Below are 18,759 nucleotides of genomic sequence, written 5' to 3'. Positions count from 1 at the left end.
CCTGAGCTGCAATTTCCTCATCTTTAAGAAAGTAAAACAGGGGCTAGTGCTTCGATAAGAGTATTTCCTTGGCTGCACACATCACAGTCACTGCATCAGATAAAACCATGACTGTGACTGCATTTGTTGTTAGCCACAGATCGCGAATACAAATGTAGCTGGTCAAGTAGGATGCCCAACATGAGCACTTCAGATAGCTCATGGGGCAACCGTGCCTCTCTGGTCCAGAGCCACCCCTTCTCAAGTTCCTTCAGCTACTTGCCACACAGTATTCTCCTGGATGACTTCCTCTGCAACTGCCCTCTCTATTTCTGAGCCAAACAGGGAAAGAGCTGTGAAAGCAGTTCCCAGGCTGTGTCATTGTCGATCAGCTCTCCCGGCTGCCTCCAGAAACCTGCTCTGTGAGTTAACTAATCATTGTGAGAAGGCCATTTATCCTCAGATTCCTGTGCAGAGAGCCCTTTCAGGTTGATGCCCTCTTGGTTTTTGAAACTTGTTGCTTCTAATTGGTTGTGACATCCACCTTCTCTGTATGCTACCGAATATTCTCCCCCACTCTTTTCTTCTTGGATTTCCATATGTTAAAAAAAAAATTAATTCTGGGGTTTGGAGAATTCTTATGGACTTCAACACTAAAATAGAGATCTTAAAACATGAGCTAGTGGGCCTCCCTGGTGGCTCAGTGGTAAAGAGTCCTCCTGCCAGTGCAGGAGACATGGGTTCGATCCCTGATCTGGGAAGATCCGCAAGCTGTGAAGAACGAAGTCCAAGCCCCACATCCACTGAACCTGTGCTATAGAGCCCAGGAGCCACAGCTACTGATGCCGGTGCACTCTACAGCCCGTGCTCCGCAATGAGAGAAACCACTGCAATGAGAAGCCCACTGGCCACAATAAGAGAGTAGCCCCTGCTCTACACTACTAGAGAAAAGCCCATGCAGCAGTGAAGACCCGGCACAGCCAAAACTAAATTAATTTTTAAGACTCAGCTGGTTAGAGAGAAACAGACAGGCGGGCAGACAGATGGATTCGTCCGCAAAGCCTTAACACACTGACTTAACATTTACCCTCCTACTTGAATGGTACTGATAAACCTATTGGGGCAGCAACTGAGATGCAGACATAGAAAACAGATTTGTGAACACAGTAGGGGAAGGAGACGGTGGTACAAATTGATATAGTAGCATTGAAACATATATATTATCATATGTAAATTAGATAGCTATTAGGAATTTGCTGTATGACTCAGGGAGCTCAACCCCAGCTCTCTGTGACAATCTAGAGGGGTGGGGAATGGGAGGGAGGTTCAAGAGGGAGGGGATATGTGTATACTTATGTTGATTCATGGTGATGTATGGCAGAAACCAACACAATATTGTAAAGCAATTATCCTCCAATAAAAAATAAAAATTTTTAAAAAATGCAAATTGGAACCCTGTTTCTGCCCCAGATGGAGAAACAGAATGGATTTGCTCTCCTACTTGAAGTAAATGAAAGATAAAACACTGGTTTTGAAGACATTGAACATCAGGCAATGAAAGGGTGATCCCTGGGAGATGAGACAACAGATGAAGGCAGCCCTGGGATTTCCCCAACAAACTGTCTGCAGATGCTTTCCAGGCAGCAGCACAGGGAAGGGGGTGCAGGCGGAACCCAGTGGACTCTCTGAGTGGAGACAGATAAGAGTCTAGGGAGACTGAGCAGTGAGAGGACAGAGAGAGGGGTGAGGGCTGCACAGACAGAAAGCTTGGACTGAGGCCCGCAATCTATTTTGAGCTCTTGGCAGGGTACTGAACAGTGAATATGCAGGAGAAAACTACCTGTGCACCAGAGGGGAAAAAAAAAATCCATCCAAAGGATGAGAAGAGTTCCCTGTGGTCATCACCTAGAAACACACACTCACACCAGGCATATAAAATCTGAAACTCCGGGGTTAGGAGGCAGAGGTCTGTGTTTTAACCAGCATTCCAGGTAATATTCTGATGCACGCCCAATTGGGAGACCCACTCTCCTAAGACAGCGGTCCTCAACCTTGGCTGAATTTAGAATTATCTGGGAAATATAACAAAATTCTAATGCCAGATCTCCACCTAGAGAACAGTTAAATCAACGTGATTCAGTAGCTCTGAGTGTGGCCTGAGTCTGCATTTCTACCAAGCTTCTTGGTGGCCTGAAAACCACTCTTAGAGAACCACTCTGAGGAGGGGTGAGGCCTAACATTGGGAGCCATGTAACTCTAACAAGGGGGAGAAGACAGCACAGCCGGGAAATTAAGCAGAATTTATCGGCATCTTCAAACCCCTCTGAACAATGAGGAAATCACTACATTCCAAAATATCCATTTGGGGACAAGTCTAATTATTAAGCATTTCTTACATCATCAGCCAAAATTTTGTCCTCTATCACCTTCCAGTTGTTCATTTTTATTAAGGCCTTCACCTTCTTCTGACTTCATTTTTTTTTTCCCATTGAAGGGATTAAACCACAGTGGTTACAAAGCTGCAGTTAGTTTTCCCCAGTAAAATTCTGCTATATGAGTATTTTGTCAGTCTCTTAATAGCTTAGACCCATTAGACCCATCATGCTCAGACATCAGTGTACATGGGAACTTGGTAAGAGACGCAGCCACTTTGGCCCCCACTCCAGAGCGTTTGACTTTAGCTTGGGATGGTATTTTGTAAATACCAAGAGTATGTCTGATGCTTCAGGCCACATACTGAGACCTACAACCCTAGGATCTTGCTCTCAAGTTCAGTATCCAGTGAAGCATTTTCAGAATAATTTTTTTTTACACCAAGACACAGCATCCCACCTGAACTCTGAATATTCTGCTAAAATCACTGTTGTGCCAGCAAGGGTCCCTGCTGTTTCCAGGTGGCCTGAGTATCAGGATGACTGCTGCGGTTTATATACACAGAAGGTCTCCCACCACCAGAGAAGGTCAGGCCCCCTCCTGCTGCACTGCTGGCTAACAGCTGAAAGACCCACTGGCCTTGATGATGGATAGAAATCATAATTCATTTCCTCTCACCTTTTTCTTAATGTTTTCTCCCTTTTCTCTCCTCCTCAGGTCCTATTCCTCTTCTCTGTCTCCTCTAATAACAATAATAGCTATGTTTATGGAGCCTCTGTTTTCATAGCTGGCACCATGCTAAGAATGTTACAGATTACATCAAATTTAGTCTCCACAGTCACCTAGGAGTTCAGCCTTACTTTACATATAAAGGGAAATGTCAACCTGCGCAAGGTCACGCGGCTAGGGACTTGCAGCCCTGCCCCTGACCTGTAAGTTCCCAACCCCACAGCATCTGCTTTTATTCCCTCTTCTTCTTTCCTTTCAAACCTTTCTCTGCTCTTTTTTCATCACCTTGTGCTTTCTCTACCTGCTCTCCACTAGTCTTGGCATGAAATTCACCATTTGGAATTCCAACAGCAAGAGCCCAGAGCTCAGACCTACAGAATATGTCAAACTCACAGGCATTAGACACACGCCACCCCAGGTTCTGTGTGAGTGCCTGCATCAGGGACCAAGGGTGGGGGTCTGTGTCCTAGGGACATTTGGGGCCCCAGATCAGAGATGAGGGCTTTCCTGGTGGCTCAGACAGTGAAGAATCCACTGGCAATGCAAGAGCTGCAGGAGACATGGGTTCCATCCCTGTGTCAGGGAGATCCCCTAGAGGAGGGCCTGGCAACTCACTCCAGTATTCTTGCCTGGAAAATCCCATGGGCAGAGGAGCCTGGTGGGCTACAGTCCATGGGGTCACAAAGAGTCAGACATGATGGAAACGACTCAGTATGCACACACGCATCAGAGACAAGTGAAAAGCCAATGGTCAGAAATCTTGAGGCTTTGACTGGATCTTGTCTGATACTCTCGTCCTTCAGAAATCACAGGCCCAACTGTAGCAGCTGCCCCAGAAGCCCATTGCCTGCTCGCTAACCCGCAGCCTCCTTGGCCTCTCGGCAGGGATCCATCTGCAGATGGTACAATTATTTGTCACCAAAGAGGGCAGCCTGGTTAACAAGAATCAGCAACAGGAGTTCAGGGGCTAAATCCTCCAGACAGCTCGCCTGGCCCAGTTGAGGGCACCATACAGAGACATTTGGCAGAAGAATGTTCCATTGGTTTCTGTGCCAAGAAGTCAAGGCTGCAGTGAGCAGAGCATTCCTCAGCTCTCACTACAGCTTTTCAGGTTCCTTCAAGCATCATTTCGTGGTTAACAACTCATCCAGCTTACTCAGGGTGGTCAGAGGCCAGCCTCAGATGCATTTAGCTACAATGCTAGCATCACTGCCCCAGAGAAGATAAAGTCCTCTTGGCTACAAGTGGAGCTCTCAGACCTTCTAAGAATTCCTTTTTTCTGGGAAGCCCTAGGAGCTAGGATGAGAGACATTTTTTACAGAAAGCATTCAGAATGTGTGAAACCACATAATTTTTCCTTTCAAGGAGCAAGAGTTAGTGTTTCATAGGGAAGGGAAAATATCCACTAAATGCAAAGATTTCTCTGTGAACTCAAATCATACTTCAATAGCTATAGTGCAGCATAGCTAGGAACAGGGTGAAGTCATAGGCATTTTAAGACTTTAACCTGGAAAGTGATTTTACAGAGTCTCAGTTAACTAAGAGTAGTACTTCTACTACTAACTAAGAGTAGTACTTCTCAATTATGTTGAAGAAAGCACTTAGTGTTAATGCAGCGCAAGGATGATTTCATATTCAAGACTGACCTATATCCTGGGTCAAGTCATTAATTTCCCTAATCCATGTTTCCAGGTTTCTATAGAAAGGATGATAACCCCATCTGACAAATCTCAAAGCTTCTTACAAGCACAGGAAAATGTAAATAATTTGAGGGTACACAATGAATGCCACTTAGAGTTTGACAATACGTGTGTGCTCAGTCGTGTCTGACTCTTTGTGACCCCATGGACTATACAGCCTGCCAGGCTCCTCTGTCCATGGGATTTCCCAGGCAAGAATACTGGAGTGGGTTGCCATTCCCTCCTCCAGGGGATCTTCCCGATGCAGGAATCAAACCAGCGTCTTTTGCATCTCCTGCATTGCAGGTGAATTCTTTACCACCATGCCACCTGGGAAGTTCCAGAATTTGACAATATATATTTCTTAATTAACCCATAAGGGGGTGTAGTCATTCTCTCCAGAGAAACAGGACCAATAGAAGATACCTAAATATATAGAGAGATTTGTTACAGGAATTGGCTCAAGTAGTTATGGAGACTATGAAATCCCATAATTTGCCATCTGCAAGCTGAAGAACCAGGAAAGCAGGTGGTGTAATTCAGTCTGAGTCCAAAGACTGAGAGCCACTGGCTGATGGTCTAAGTCTCAATATGAGTCTGAAAGCCCAAGAACCAGGAGCACCAGTGTCCAAGAGCAAAAGGTGGAACTCTGAGAACAAGCTAATTTGGCCTTCCTCCTCTCGTTTGTTCTGTTTAAGCCCTCAATGGATTGGATGCTGCCCACCCACAGGCATGAGGGAAATGTGCTTTACTCAGTCTACTGATGCAGATGCTAATCTCATCTAAAAACACGCTTACAGACACACCCAAAATAATGTTTTGCCAGCTATCTGGACATCCCTGAGCTATCTAGGCTCATGCAATTTGGCCCACAGAATTCACCATCATACTCTTTTCCATACTGGTACTGGTGTTATCCATGCCTACAATCCCATCTAAAGAAAATGTCCATGTTGCTGCAAATGGTATTATTTCTTCTTTTTTATGGCTGAGTAAATGACTCCTCTGTCCATGGAATTCTCTAGGCAAGAATACTAGAATGGGTAGATATTCCCTTCCCCAGGGGATCTTCCCAACCCAGGGATCGAACCAGGGTCTCCTGCATTGCAGGCAGATTCTTTACCATCTGAGCCAAGAGGGAAGCCCAAAATGACCATAAGGAAAAAGAATCTAAAAGAGAATAGATATGTGTATATGAATAACTGACTCACTTTACTGTATAGCAGAAACTAACAAAACATGGTAAATACAAGAAAAATAAAAAGAAAGAAAGAAAATGTCCTACACATAGCCCATCAAGATAGAGCAGTCACATTCCCTATCTACTACCCACATCACTATCGTCCAATGACTCTAGTTGGATGTATATGTCCCAAGAAAGACAACTCATGAGCTAGTTGATGGCCCTGAATTCCTACAAGAATAAAGACTTCTGGCCAGAGAGGCTGATCAAGCCATAAGGAAAAAATATATAAAGAAGCAGAAACTGAACAGAATAACTGAGGTACAAAAAATAAAAATGTGTCGGGTTTGGAGCACAGATAGTAATGGCAGGAAATACACTCAAAGCAGCAGAGATGGAGAGACGATCTCACTTGGGTTAATGATGAACCACAAGAGTGCAGATCCAACCAAGCCTCCTGTGGACATCTTGAAGAATCTCCTTACTCCGGTTCCTGCCTCTGAGGAGCCTGAATATCCCACAGTTTCTTTCCTTTGAAATCCGTTTCCTATGATTGTCACCCATCTCCCTTCCTAGACGAGGTTTCTCTACGTCTTTGCCTCTTGTAGCCAGGAAAATTTAATTCATATAACATTTAACACCTGAGATTCTGCTCAGCTATGAATGTGCCAGGTATTAAGAGGAGTCTATCCCCAGTTATAACTGCAGGGACCCCTTCAAATCCTGGCCATTTTTCCAGGAGTCTTCACAACTTCAACCAAGAGAAAGCATTAGCTCTCCTTACCCTTCAACTTCCTCCAGGCTGCAGGTTGGACTTGCCTGAGGAAGTTGGACATGAACCCTTCTAAGAGGGAAGTTACTGATTTGCATAATAGTTCTGCCAGAGCTTAAACTTACTCCCTTTTCGCCAGAATGCATCATGCACTTTAAAAAAAATAATAATCAAGAGAAGGGGACTTTAATGATCTTTATTTTCTCCTCTTAGTTTAATGCAGGCAGCAAGGGAGATGAGAATTCGTGGACTAAGCAATTTGCTGGAGTGGCTGTTAAAGTGATATGTGGAAGGGGCAGCAGCAAAACCTGCTTAATGCTCAGAAACACCTGCTGGGAAATATTTTTTCTGCATGGGTTGCAAACAGTATTAAAACAATTTTCTTGCCTTGAACAAAAGAGGGGGTAGAACAGGGCAGCTATGTTTCTATAGGCTTGCACTGTGGAACAGAACTGGAGAGAATTAAGAGGTAAGAAAGAGGCTGGGTGAGCACACAGGTATCTCTCACACAAATTGGACAGAAAACTCTGCTGAGTCAATTCTTGTTCTGCAGCTCTGGGGGATAATTGCTGGCTTAGGCCACAGATTTCCACTTGGGCAACCTCAATTCAGAGCCTTGGGGGATTTCAGGGTGCCCTCGCAGCCTTGATCCCCTATAGTTGGTTTGGCAAAATTCTCCTTTTTTACTGAGTGCAGAAGGCAAGGAAAATGTGCATGCAGACCTTCTTCTCTCTGGGGAGGTCAAAAGCTGGGCTTCCCTTTCTGTCCACTCCCTCTGCCCTAGTTCAGGTTTTGAGCACCTGTCCTAGCCACCTAGCAGGTCTCTCCATCTCCAGTTTCTCCCTCCTCCCACAGTCCTCCATGCTGGTGCCAGAAACATCTAAAATGAAACTGATCCTATCTAGCCAACGTCCAACAACTTCATGCCCTCTTTTTGGCCCAGAAGGAAGTCCTAACCACTTGCCTGCTCACTACCACCTGACTTCAAGCCATTGATCCATTGCTTCATCTTCCACACCATTCATCTATGTTGAGAACGTCATGATTCCCTAAGTCCTCCTTAGGACCTGTCCTCTCTGCCCTTGTTCTTGCTGTTTATTTTCCCAGGAGGGCCTTTGCCTGCCTAGAGGACTCTAAATTTCAAGCCCTAGGAGACTGAAAGAATAATGGCATCATGACATAAATAGGACATTTGGAAAGGAAAGTAACAGGTTCAGAATCACATAATGTCAAATTTAAAGGTGGTGTTGGGGCTTAAAAAAAAACAATAAAAGGCTCAGAAGAGAAATATCTAACAGCTCTGAGAAGGAAAGTCAAAGTCAGTGGTATAGACTTAAGAGTCATTGTCTAGGGATCTCCCTGATCATCCAGTGGCTAAGACCCTAAGTTCCCAATACAGAAGGCCTGGGTTTGACCCCTGATTAAGGGACTAGATCCTACATGCCACAACTAAGACCCAGTGCAGCCAAATAAATAATTTTTTTAAAAGTCGTTGTCTAGAAGACATTCAGTAATTAAACCATAAACTATTATGTTCACTAAGAGAATAGGTATTTTCAAGATGTTTCACCTCCCCCAACCCTGAGATTTGTTTTATTTTTGTAAATAAAGCTCTTATTTCTCATGTATTTCTTTTGAGTTTCATCAGGATAATTTGGACCTCAAAAGAACCTGAGTAATTTATCAAGTATTGAAGGAAGAGTGAGGAGCAGACAGAGCGGTAAAACAGTCCATGAATTATGCTGACACTCATGTTCCAAGATGGACTCCTTTCTGGGGGCACTCGTCGGTGCCTCATACAGAGCCACGCTTGCAGCAATAAGTTGCATTTTACTTTATATCTGTTCCCCAGCACATACACAGCCTTCTCTTTCATTGCACACTCCTTGCAATTAACCATACCAATGTTGTTAACTAGTACTCAACTCTGAACCTTTCTTCCTCCTCAAATTCCTTTCAATGGAAATAAGAACTAGATGGCTTTCACGAACTCTGACCCAAGCTAGGAATGGTCCCTTAAGTGTTTTATCTGTAAAACATATGAAGGGCTTAATCATCATAGACAAGATTATGCTCAAGTGACAAATTATCCAAAAAAATCTCAGTGACTCACAGCAACTATTTCTCACTCATGCTACATTTCTACCCATGATCAGCATCAGCTTTGTTTCATATTTTATTTGGAGACTGAGGCTAACAGAGAAATCCCTGTCTGAGATATTGCTGGTCTCTTGGCACAGGGAGGAATGTGTAAATCATGAAGGACTCTTAAAACTTCTGTGCAGGAGTAATACACGCCATGCGGTAACAGAGGACACAGTTCACTTCTGTTCACTAACAAAAAGTAAATCACATATCAGTGTGAGAGGGATCTATAACCCTTCCACTAGGAGGGACAGTAAATATTATGATCAATAATAAAACCTACCTGCAAGGACAAGCATCATATTCTAGAGTGTGTCCTCTCATCTCTTCATAGCTTAAGTGGATCCATTTAAATTAGTACCCACAAACTTAAATGGCTGTAGGAGTCAGACAGGGCATAAATATGAAGGAGGTAGATAATAGGGAATAGAGAGGCCTGAGGCAACAAGAGCACACCCTGGCCTCAGTTCAGTTCAGTCGCTCAGTCGTGTCCAACTCTTTGCGACCCCATGAATCGCAGCATGCCAGGCCTCCCTGTCCATCACCATCTCCCGGAATTCACTCAGACTCACGTCCATCAAGTCTGTGATGCCATCCAGCCATCTCATCCTCTGTCGTCCCCTTCTCCTCCTGCCCCCAATCCCTCCCAGCATCAGAGTCTTTTCCAATGAGTCAACTCTTCACATGAGGTGGCCAAAGTACTGGAGTTTCAGCTTTAACATCATTCCTTCCAAAGAAATCCCAGGGTTGATCTCCTTCAGAATGGACTGCTTGGATCTCCTTGCAGTCCAAGGGACTCTCAAGAGTCTTCTCCAACACCACAGTCCAAAAGCATCAATTCTTCGGCGCTCAGCCTTCTTCACAGTCCAACTCTCACATCCATACATGACCACTGGAAAAACCATAGCCTTGACTAGACGGACCTTAGTCGGCACAGTAATGTCTCTGCTTTTGAATATACTATCTAGGCTGGTCATAACTTTTCTTCCAAGGAGTAAGCGTCTTTTAATTTCATGGCTGCAGTCACCATCTGCACTGATTTTGGAGTCCAAGAAAATAAAGTCTGACACTGTTTCCACTGTTTCCCCATCTATTTCCCATGAAGTGATGGGACTGGATGCCATGATCTTCATTTTCTGAATGTTGAGCTTTAAGCCAACTTTTTCACTCTCCTCTTTCACTTTCATCAACAGGCTTTTTAGTTCCTCTTCACTTTATGACATAAGGGTGGTGTCATCTGCATATCTGAGGTTATTGATATTTCTCCCGGCAGTCTTGATTCCAGCTTGTGCTTCTTCCAGCTCCGCGTTTCTCATGATGTACTCTGCATAGAAGTTAAATAAGCAGGGTGACAATATACAGCCTTGACGTACTCGTTTTCCTATTTGGAACCAGTCTGTTGTTCCATGTCCAGTTCTAACTGTTGCTTCCTGACCTGCATACAGATTTCTCAAGAGGCAGGTCAGGTGGTCTGGTATTCCCATCTCTTTCAGAATTTTCCAGTTTATTGTGATCCACACAGTCAAAGGCTTTGGCATCGTCAATAAAGCAGAAATAGATGTTTTTCTGGAACTCTCCATGCTCTAGCAGATGTTGGCAATTTGATCTCTGGTTCCTCTGCCTTTTCTAAAACCAGCTTGAACATCAGGGAGTTCACAGTTGACGTATTGCTGAAGCCTGGCTTGGAGAATTTTGAGCATTACTTTACTAGCATGTGAGATGAGTGCAATTGTGCGGTAGTTTGAGCATTCTTTGGCATTGCCTTCCTTTGAAATTGGAATGAGCACACCCTAGCCTAAGAGTATTCAAATACAGGTATTACATAAGCAAGTCAACAAAACTTGCAGAGAAGTTTAGAACCCCTTATTTAAATCCAATCTGAAAAACAAATATGATATATTAACATGTACATGTGGAATCTGAAAAAAATTGGTATAGAGAGCTTATAGAGACACAGATGTAGAGAACTAACACATGAATACCAAGGGGGAAAGAGAGGGATGGGATGAACTGGGAGATTGGGGGTGACATATATACACCAGAGGGTATAAAACAGGTAAATAAGAAGAACCTACTGGAGAGTACAGGGAACTCTACTCAGTGCTCTGTGGGGACCTAAATAGGAAGGAAATCCAAAAAAAGAGGGGATATATCTATGTTTACTACAGCTGGTTCATTTTGCTGTACACTCGAAACTAACACAACATTATGAAGCAACTATACCCCAATAAAAATTTTAAATAAAAAAACAAAAACAAAATAAATATAATCTAATTCTGAGGAAAGAGTATATATAATTGGATGACAGATTAAAATAGATGTCATTTGATGAAAAATGTATTGTATGTTTGTTATTTTTAGGCCCTAGGCTAACTACTTCATGAGTAGTAATTTGAACCTCATATAATGCAGTTGCCCACCCTCAGACATTTGAGTAAAACTGACCCCAAAACCTCAATTCCATAACTTCTAAGAAAGCCAGTGACCACCTTAAGAGTTCAGTGAATCCTTATAGTTTATGTTCTCATTCTCACTTCTGCCTCTTGAGTTGTCTGCACCAAACTCTTAATCTCATTAGCATCTCATTTCCAGGGGTCCTTCTCTCTGCAGGGATGTCACAGACGTGAAATTCAGCCCACTTGCTTTGACTTTCCCCAGCTGCTCACATAACATCTGAGTGATGGAAGAGGTTAAAGTGACGGAAGAGGAGTATTTTATCACAGCAAACAGACCTCTGACTCTCTCCTCCCTAAATGCCACCTGACAGCACATTCACTGACTTCCTCCAGCCCCCAACCACACTGCCCAGCCCTATTTCCCCGCCCTCCACTCCTCCCTTTTGTCTGTCACCCCTAAATCTATGTATTTCTTACACAGAATGGTTTAATTATCTATTTCTGTTGCTATTTCATTTAGGAGTTTCTCTTTCAGCAACTGTCTCCAAATAAAGCAGCATAGAAAAAACGTGCCAACCATTGACAGACACCAGTTGCTTAGTTCTTAGCAAACTAAGAAATCAGAGCTCACACTCCCATAGTCACCATCCGATCTTTTTCTGAACAAAGTTCCATCCCCAAGAGGAATTCTAAGACTAGTTGCTAAAATAAAACTCCTCACTCCATTATACTTACAATAATCTTTGGAGTTAGATAAGCATTCTAATTTCACAAATGAGAAGTTGATATTGAATATTATAGGATAGAATTTATTTTGATACCAGCCACATCCTCCAGCCCCAAGGTGGTTAGTTGTGAACCTATGTAACATCAGAAAGCAGGCAAGGGGGCTCATTTTTGTTGTAAGCATTAATAGCATTAATATTAATAGATAATATTAATAGCAGGAAAGCAGGGAACAAATCTTACAGGCACATTCACATACCCGGGAGTTCCATAGGAGCTTTTCTCTTTAATTTGCCTTGAAGAAGACGTTTCCCCCTCTTTCTAAGGGTAAATTATCTCTCTGAACAAATCTGAGAGAGATTCTATAACGTCAGTAAAGCGCATTGCTTTGGAGTCAGATAAGTCATTCTTCTGACAGCTCTACAGAAAAGCCAGCCTCACTGCATCACCACATGCCTTGAAAGCCCCAGAAATGAGATACAGGTGCTATGACCATCATGACGGAACGATGACAGGCTGGACTCAGCATCTCTCAGAAGGTCACATAGAGTCACTGGTCGGGTCCACCAGGCAGAAGGAGCGTAGCCTGACCACCATCTCATCCTGGGATCCAAGTCACCTGTCACAGGGACAGGTGATCCCTGAGTTGTTTCCATGCACTTCATGTTGTAGTCACTCATTTTTTCAACAAATATTTTTTGTGCGTCTACCATGCATAGGTTCTCTAAGAACTTGGGAAGCATTAGTGAAAACATATTCAGAATTATTCTGGTGAGTGAAGACATAATAAAAAGGCATAGTAAATCAATTATAGGGAGTATTAGAGGGCTGCAAGTACCACAGAGAAAATAGCAAGGTCAGGGAAAGGCCACTTTTCTACCTTCTCTGTAGGAAAACGCTCAAGTATATGTGTTAGCTCAGCGTTTCTTAACCTGGACACATTGGAGCTGGCTGATTCTTCCTTGTGGGGCTGTCCTGCACACTGTAGGGTGTTCAGCAGTGTATCTGACCTCTACCCACTAGAGGCCATTCACACACTCACTCTCTCAGTTGTGCCAGCCATGGATGTCGCCAGCATTGCCAAATGTCCCCTGTGGGCACACTCACCTCCTGCTGGTAACCCCCAGGTTGGAGATGCATAAGAGTCTAGTATTTAAGCATGGACTCAAAGATGAATGCAGATTCTCACATCCAATCTCTGACTCCCTGAGGTTTGTAACCTGGTTTCACCATTTACAAGCTATATACCATTAGTGTAGTTCCTTAACCTCTTCAAATACCTCTTTCTCTATCTGTAAAATAGGGATAACAGTGCTTCTCTCAAAGACCGGTTATAAGAATTAAGTAATATGACAGCAAGTTTATCATCTGGTACACATTTCCAGTGAAGGATTAATAAGCCTTTTCAGCTCCAAACTATTAACTAGTAGCTCACATTTTGGGTTTCCCAAGTGGCCATAGCAATAAAGAACATGCCCACCAGTGCAAGAGACATAAGAGACACAGGCTTGATCCCTGGATAGGGAAGATCCCCTGGAGGAGGGCATGGCAACCCACACCAGTGTTCTTGCCTGGAGAATCCCATGGACAGAGAAGCCTGTCAGGCTACAGTCCATGGAGTCACACAGAGTCAGACACAATTGAAGCAACTTGGCACGCACACACAGCTCACATTTTTCACCTAAAGAAAGCTGAGCACCAAAGAACTGATGCTTTTGAACTGTGGTGTTGAAGAAGACTCTTGAGAGTCCCCTGGACTGAAAGGAGATACAACCAGTCAATCCTAAAGGAAATCAATCCTGAATATTCATTGGAAGGACTGATGCTGAAGCTGAAATTCCAATACCTTGGCCACCTGACTCATTGGAAAAGACCCTGATGACGGGAAAGATTGAAGGCAGGAGGAGAAGGGGATGACAGAGGATGAGATGGTTGGATACCATCACCAACTCGATGGACATGAGTTTGAGCAAGCTCTGGGAGTTGGTGATGGACAGGGAAGCCTGGCACGCTGCAGTCCATAGGGTGGCAAATAATCGGACATGACTGAATGACTGAACTGATTGAATACTCTAATGAAGATAAACCAACATTATTGATGTATTTTATACAAGGATATACCTAGACCCTAAGAGATTAAGCAATACACCCACAAGTCAGACAATTAGTAAGGGACAGAGTTAAGACAAACCAAGCTTGAATCTACTAAGTCTCAATTTCCCATGCCTTCTCATTCACTGTCAGTCAGATCAGTCACTCAGTCATATCCAATTCTTTGCGACCCCAGGGACTGCAGCACGCCAGGCCTCCCTGTCCATCATCAACTCCCAGAGCTTACTCAAACTCATGTCCATTGAGTCGGTGATGCCATCCAACCATCTCATCCTCTGTCATCCCCTTCTCTTTCCGCCTTCAATCTTTCCCAGCATCAAGGTCTTTTCCAATGAGTCATTTACTGTACCACCTCCCTAATTTTAACTTGCTTGCAACCATTTAAGAGCATGCCTGCTTTGCAGAGCACAAAGCATACTAGTAAAGGAAAACATCTGGGTTACACAACAGTTCCTGGAAACTGACTGAACTCATATTTGACAATGACTGATATACTTTGTTGTGCTTCCCCCAGGAACCTCCAGGAAGAAAAGTTCCCAAGGGGGCCCCAGCCTGACCACCCCCAGCACTGCCAACAGCATGGAAGTCCAGTTCAAAGGGCATCTTGGATGTAATGATGTAGCCTCCTTATCCCACTGAAAGTCACTAAGACAGACCTGTCAGCACCCTACACAGCCAAACTTCCCTTTTCAAATCCTAAAATCTCAGAAGCTAAGACGCAAACAGAATTCAAATAACCAAATGGGTTGAGGAGGGGAAGAAAGGAGAAAGACTGGATTAGACCTTGGCCAATGGTTTCGGGCAAGTGCTTGCATTCTCCTGTTGCCATTTTAACAAGACCAGAGTCTCATCTGAACACTAATTCCTCCCTGGATCACTGCTTCCCAGAGCAATAACATAAATCCATCTAACATTTAAGCAAAAGGATATTGAGCTTGAAAGATCAGTACAATGTGTGTTTGTCTCCTGAAATGATAAGGTCACCCATTCAAGACCTGCTCGGAAGGGTGAGTGGAAGCATGGAGAGCCACAATGTGAAGTGGCCAGGCCTGGGACACAGAGCAGAGATAACCTTTGCAGAAACCAAGAATAACTGGGGAGAATCAAGCCAGAGTTTTCTAAGAAACACAGGTTTGCAGTGTCCAGCTGTCATTAAGAAATGCAGAAAGTTAAAAACAGGTCAAGGTGCATCCTGATATTGAAGAGACATAAAAAGGGGTATTCTTATGTCTGGAGCCCCCAAGGAGGCAGCCCTAAAATGTTGCATTTCAACTACTCAGACCTGAGCAGACGATATTTACATTTCAACTCACAGCCTGCTAAATCTAACTTACATCCAACTTGTCAGACAAAACACCCATGTTTTCGTCATCACAACATGTCCTGGAAGCTGACAAAACCATGCAGAGAATATACAAGGTAACAACATCTTCCCATGCTGTTGACAGAAGACTAAATTGCTACCAGCTTTTTGAAGAAGAACTGGGAAACATCTAACCATTTTAGAAGAACATGATATTTCATTTGGCAATTCCACTTTTATGAATTTATCCAAAAGGTGGGCAACTATGGGCAATCCTGTGTGTACAGGTTTCACTGCCATGTTTTTTAATAGCCAAAAAAAACAGGAAAAGGCAAATGTACATCAAAGGGGAATCTGATGAAAGTGTGCCAATGAAATATGAAACAATGAAATAAGAAGCGTGAAACAAGTCTACAGGTAGTATGACGGAAGAGATGATCTGCAAAATTTATTATTAAATGACAAAAAGAGTAAGACCCAAGACAATATTAAAGCATTATATTATTCGTGTAAAACACAACCAAAAATGGGCGTGTGTTCATACATAGATTTACACATATATATACACACACACTCTAATATCTGTGTACAAGCATATACTATCTGTCAGTTCAGTTCAGTTGAGTCGCTCAGTCGTGTCCGACTCTTTGCAACCCCATGAATCACAGCACGCCAGGCCTCCCTGTCCGTCACCATCCCCCAGAGTTCACTCAGACTCACATCCATTGAGTCAGTGATGCCATCCAGCCATCTCATCCTCTGTCGTCCCCTTCTCCTCCTGCCCCCAATCCCTCCCAGCATCAGACTCTTTTCCAATGAGTCAACTCTTCGCATGAGGTGTCCAAAGTACTGGAGTTTCAGCTTTAGCATCATTCCTTCCAAAGAAATCCCAGGGTTGATCTCCTTCAGAATGGGCTGGTTGGATCTCCTTGCAGTCCAAGGGACTCTCAAGAGTCTTCTCCAACACCACAGTTCAAAACCATCAATTCTCCGGTGCTCAGCCTTCTTCATAGTCCAACTCTCACATCCATACATGACCACAGGAAAAGCCATAGCCTTAACTAGACAGACCTTAGTCGGCAAAGTAATGGCTGCTGCTGCTGCTAAGTCACTTCAGTCATGTCTGACTCTGTGCAACCCCATAGACAGCAGCCCACCAGGCTCCCCCATCCCTGGGATTCTCCAGGCAAGAGCACGGGAGTGGGGGCCACTGCAGTAATGGCAGACACACTGAAACCATACTATCTGTAGGAGGACATATAAAGGTGCACAGGAATACACATGGTAACAAGAGCTGCCTTCCAAGAATAGAAGAAATATTATGTTGAATATTTCACTCTGCAGATATTATATTAGATGAGAGTGAGACTTTTTAATGTCGATTATTTTGTAGGTTTCATAAGCATGGGTGTCTATAGCGATCCTGAAAAGCTACATATACAAGCAAACAAGCTCCAGCCTAGCTAGAGGATGTAACAGGACTCAAGGAAGAACCCTGCAAATCAATCTGATTAAATTGCAATCATCTGTACACAGGATACAATTTTGCACATCATCCACTAACTTTCTTCCATTCCAAGGCATATCAATCCTGACACCCCAACACCCTTTAAGCCACTTCAGCATACCATTGGCTTGCAGTGAAAATGGATTTTCAGATTAGCCAATGAAAATATGATTTAGAAAGGCAGATCCACTCACCAAGGGACAACATGTTCAAGTCAAATCCAAGTGGTTTATTGAAGCTGATGGTAGATTTTGAACATCGGAGAGAAGGCAAACTGAGATCACACTCTTTAGTTGACAGGTCAGTGGGACTTGAACATCACTTGGGGTGCAGCTTTGGGCGGGAACCCATCCCTGGAACCCCTAGCCCACCTGATTAAGGCTCCACTTCTGTGCTCCCACAGCACCCTCCAGCACACCACTTACCATGCTATGTTACAGCAACCTGTTTTCACATCCGTCCCTCACCCTAGACCATGAACTGCTCAAGTTCTTGTCATCACATTTCCCAGCCAGGCACTCAGTACATGGCAAACAAAGGATGCTTAATAAACACACTAAACTGACTGCAGCAGGTTCCCAGCAACACACGTAGCCCTCATCAAGCTCACTCTGGGTGCTTGTAATCTTCACGCAATACTGAACGTTGCTACCTCTTACAGTTATGTATCTTTTCGTGTCTGACACAGGGGCTATGAATGATGGAATGCACAGACAGAAATCTGAATCATCTGGGACCAGAGGCAAGTTACTTCATCTCCTAGAACCTGTTTTGTTACCCATGAACAGAGATGCATCACCTATCCCACCAGATTGACGTGAGGAGTAAATGAAATTGCTATGCAGCATGCCTTGCACACTAAATAAGAGGTGACTGTTACTATCTTTTTCTTTATCCTCCACATCTAAAAAGTGAGCCCTTCTGGAGCAGGTATTTTCTTACCTTGCACCCTTCACCTGCTCACCTCACCATGGAATCTTGTACTTACCAAATGTTCAACAAATGAGAACAAACGTAGAGTTTGAATACTAGCAGACATGGGTTAGAATTCAAGCAGGTTAGACTGTTTGAGTGTTCCTGGGCAAGGTACCTCCCCTCCAGTTCTCAATTTCTCATCTGTAGAATGGGTATGCTAACGTTTATCTCCCAGGACCAGGGTAAAGATTGAGTGAGATGACATTTAAAGTACACACCACACCACCCTCACACACAGTGTCACTAACTGGGAGCACTTGTCAATCACTTAAAATAAAACAGAAAACCCTTCACATGCTGGAGTTGTGAGGCCTAAACACAGGTTGTTGTTATTACTATTTCCCCCAGGAGTAGAGAGAGGCAGTGGGCAGGATGATGAAACGCATTCTGCTGGGAACTACAAGTTGTAGGAAAGGTAACCTGGAGGCATCTCTGCTTGAGGGGTGGTGATCAGCCTGGGTGTGAAGAGCAAATTGTCTGAGAAGAACAAACTACATCTCTTTGCTAAAACGCAGGCTAGGAGGACAGCCCCTAGCAGGCTACCTTGGAAGATTATACAACTGCCAAGTAAACTGTCTGTGGTTTTTCCCGTTTTATAGATGCAAGATCCATTCAAACTAAAAAGTGGTCAAGCTTGACTTTAGATCAAGGTCTTCCGGACAATTAGCCCCAAAGTTCTTTCCATGACATCATTTGCCTTTGAAAAGAAGAGAATAGTGATCATAACCTATGCATATAGCTGCTATTTCTCAAAGTGTAATTTCTAAGGGTTAAAAATATGATCCTTCATATAAATATAGAGCGAACATATGCCCAAAATTTAATTCATTAATCAGGAAACCAGCAGGATAGTAACACTGATTCAAAGAGCATTTGAGGA

This window comes from Ovis canadensis, chromosome 5 (genome assembly GCF_042477335.2).
Source record: "Ovis canadensis isolate MfBH-ARS-UI-01 breed Bighorn chromosome 5, ARS-UI_OviCan_v2, whole genome shotgun sequence".
Taxonomy (NCBI): domain Eukaryota; kingdom Metazoa; phylum Chordata; class Mammalia; order Artiodactyla; family Bovidae; genus Ovis; species Ovis canadensis.
This window is presented reverse-complemented; position numbering follows the sequence as displayed.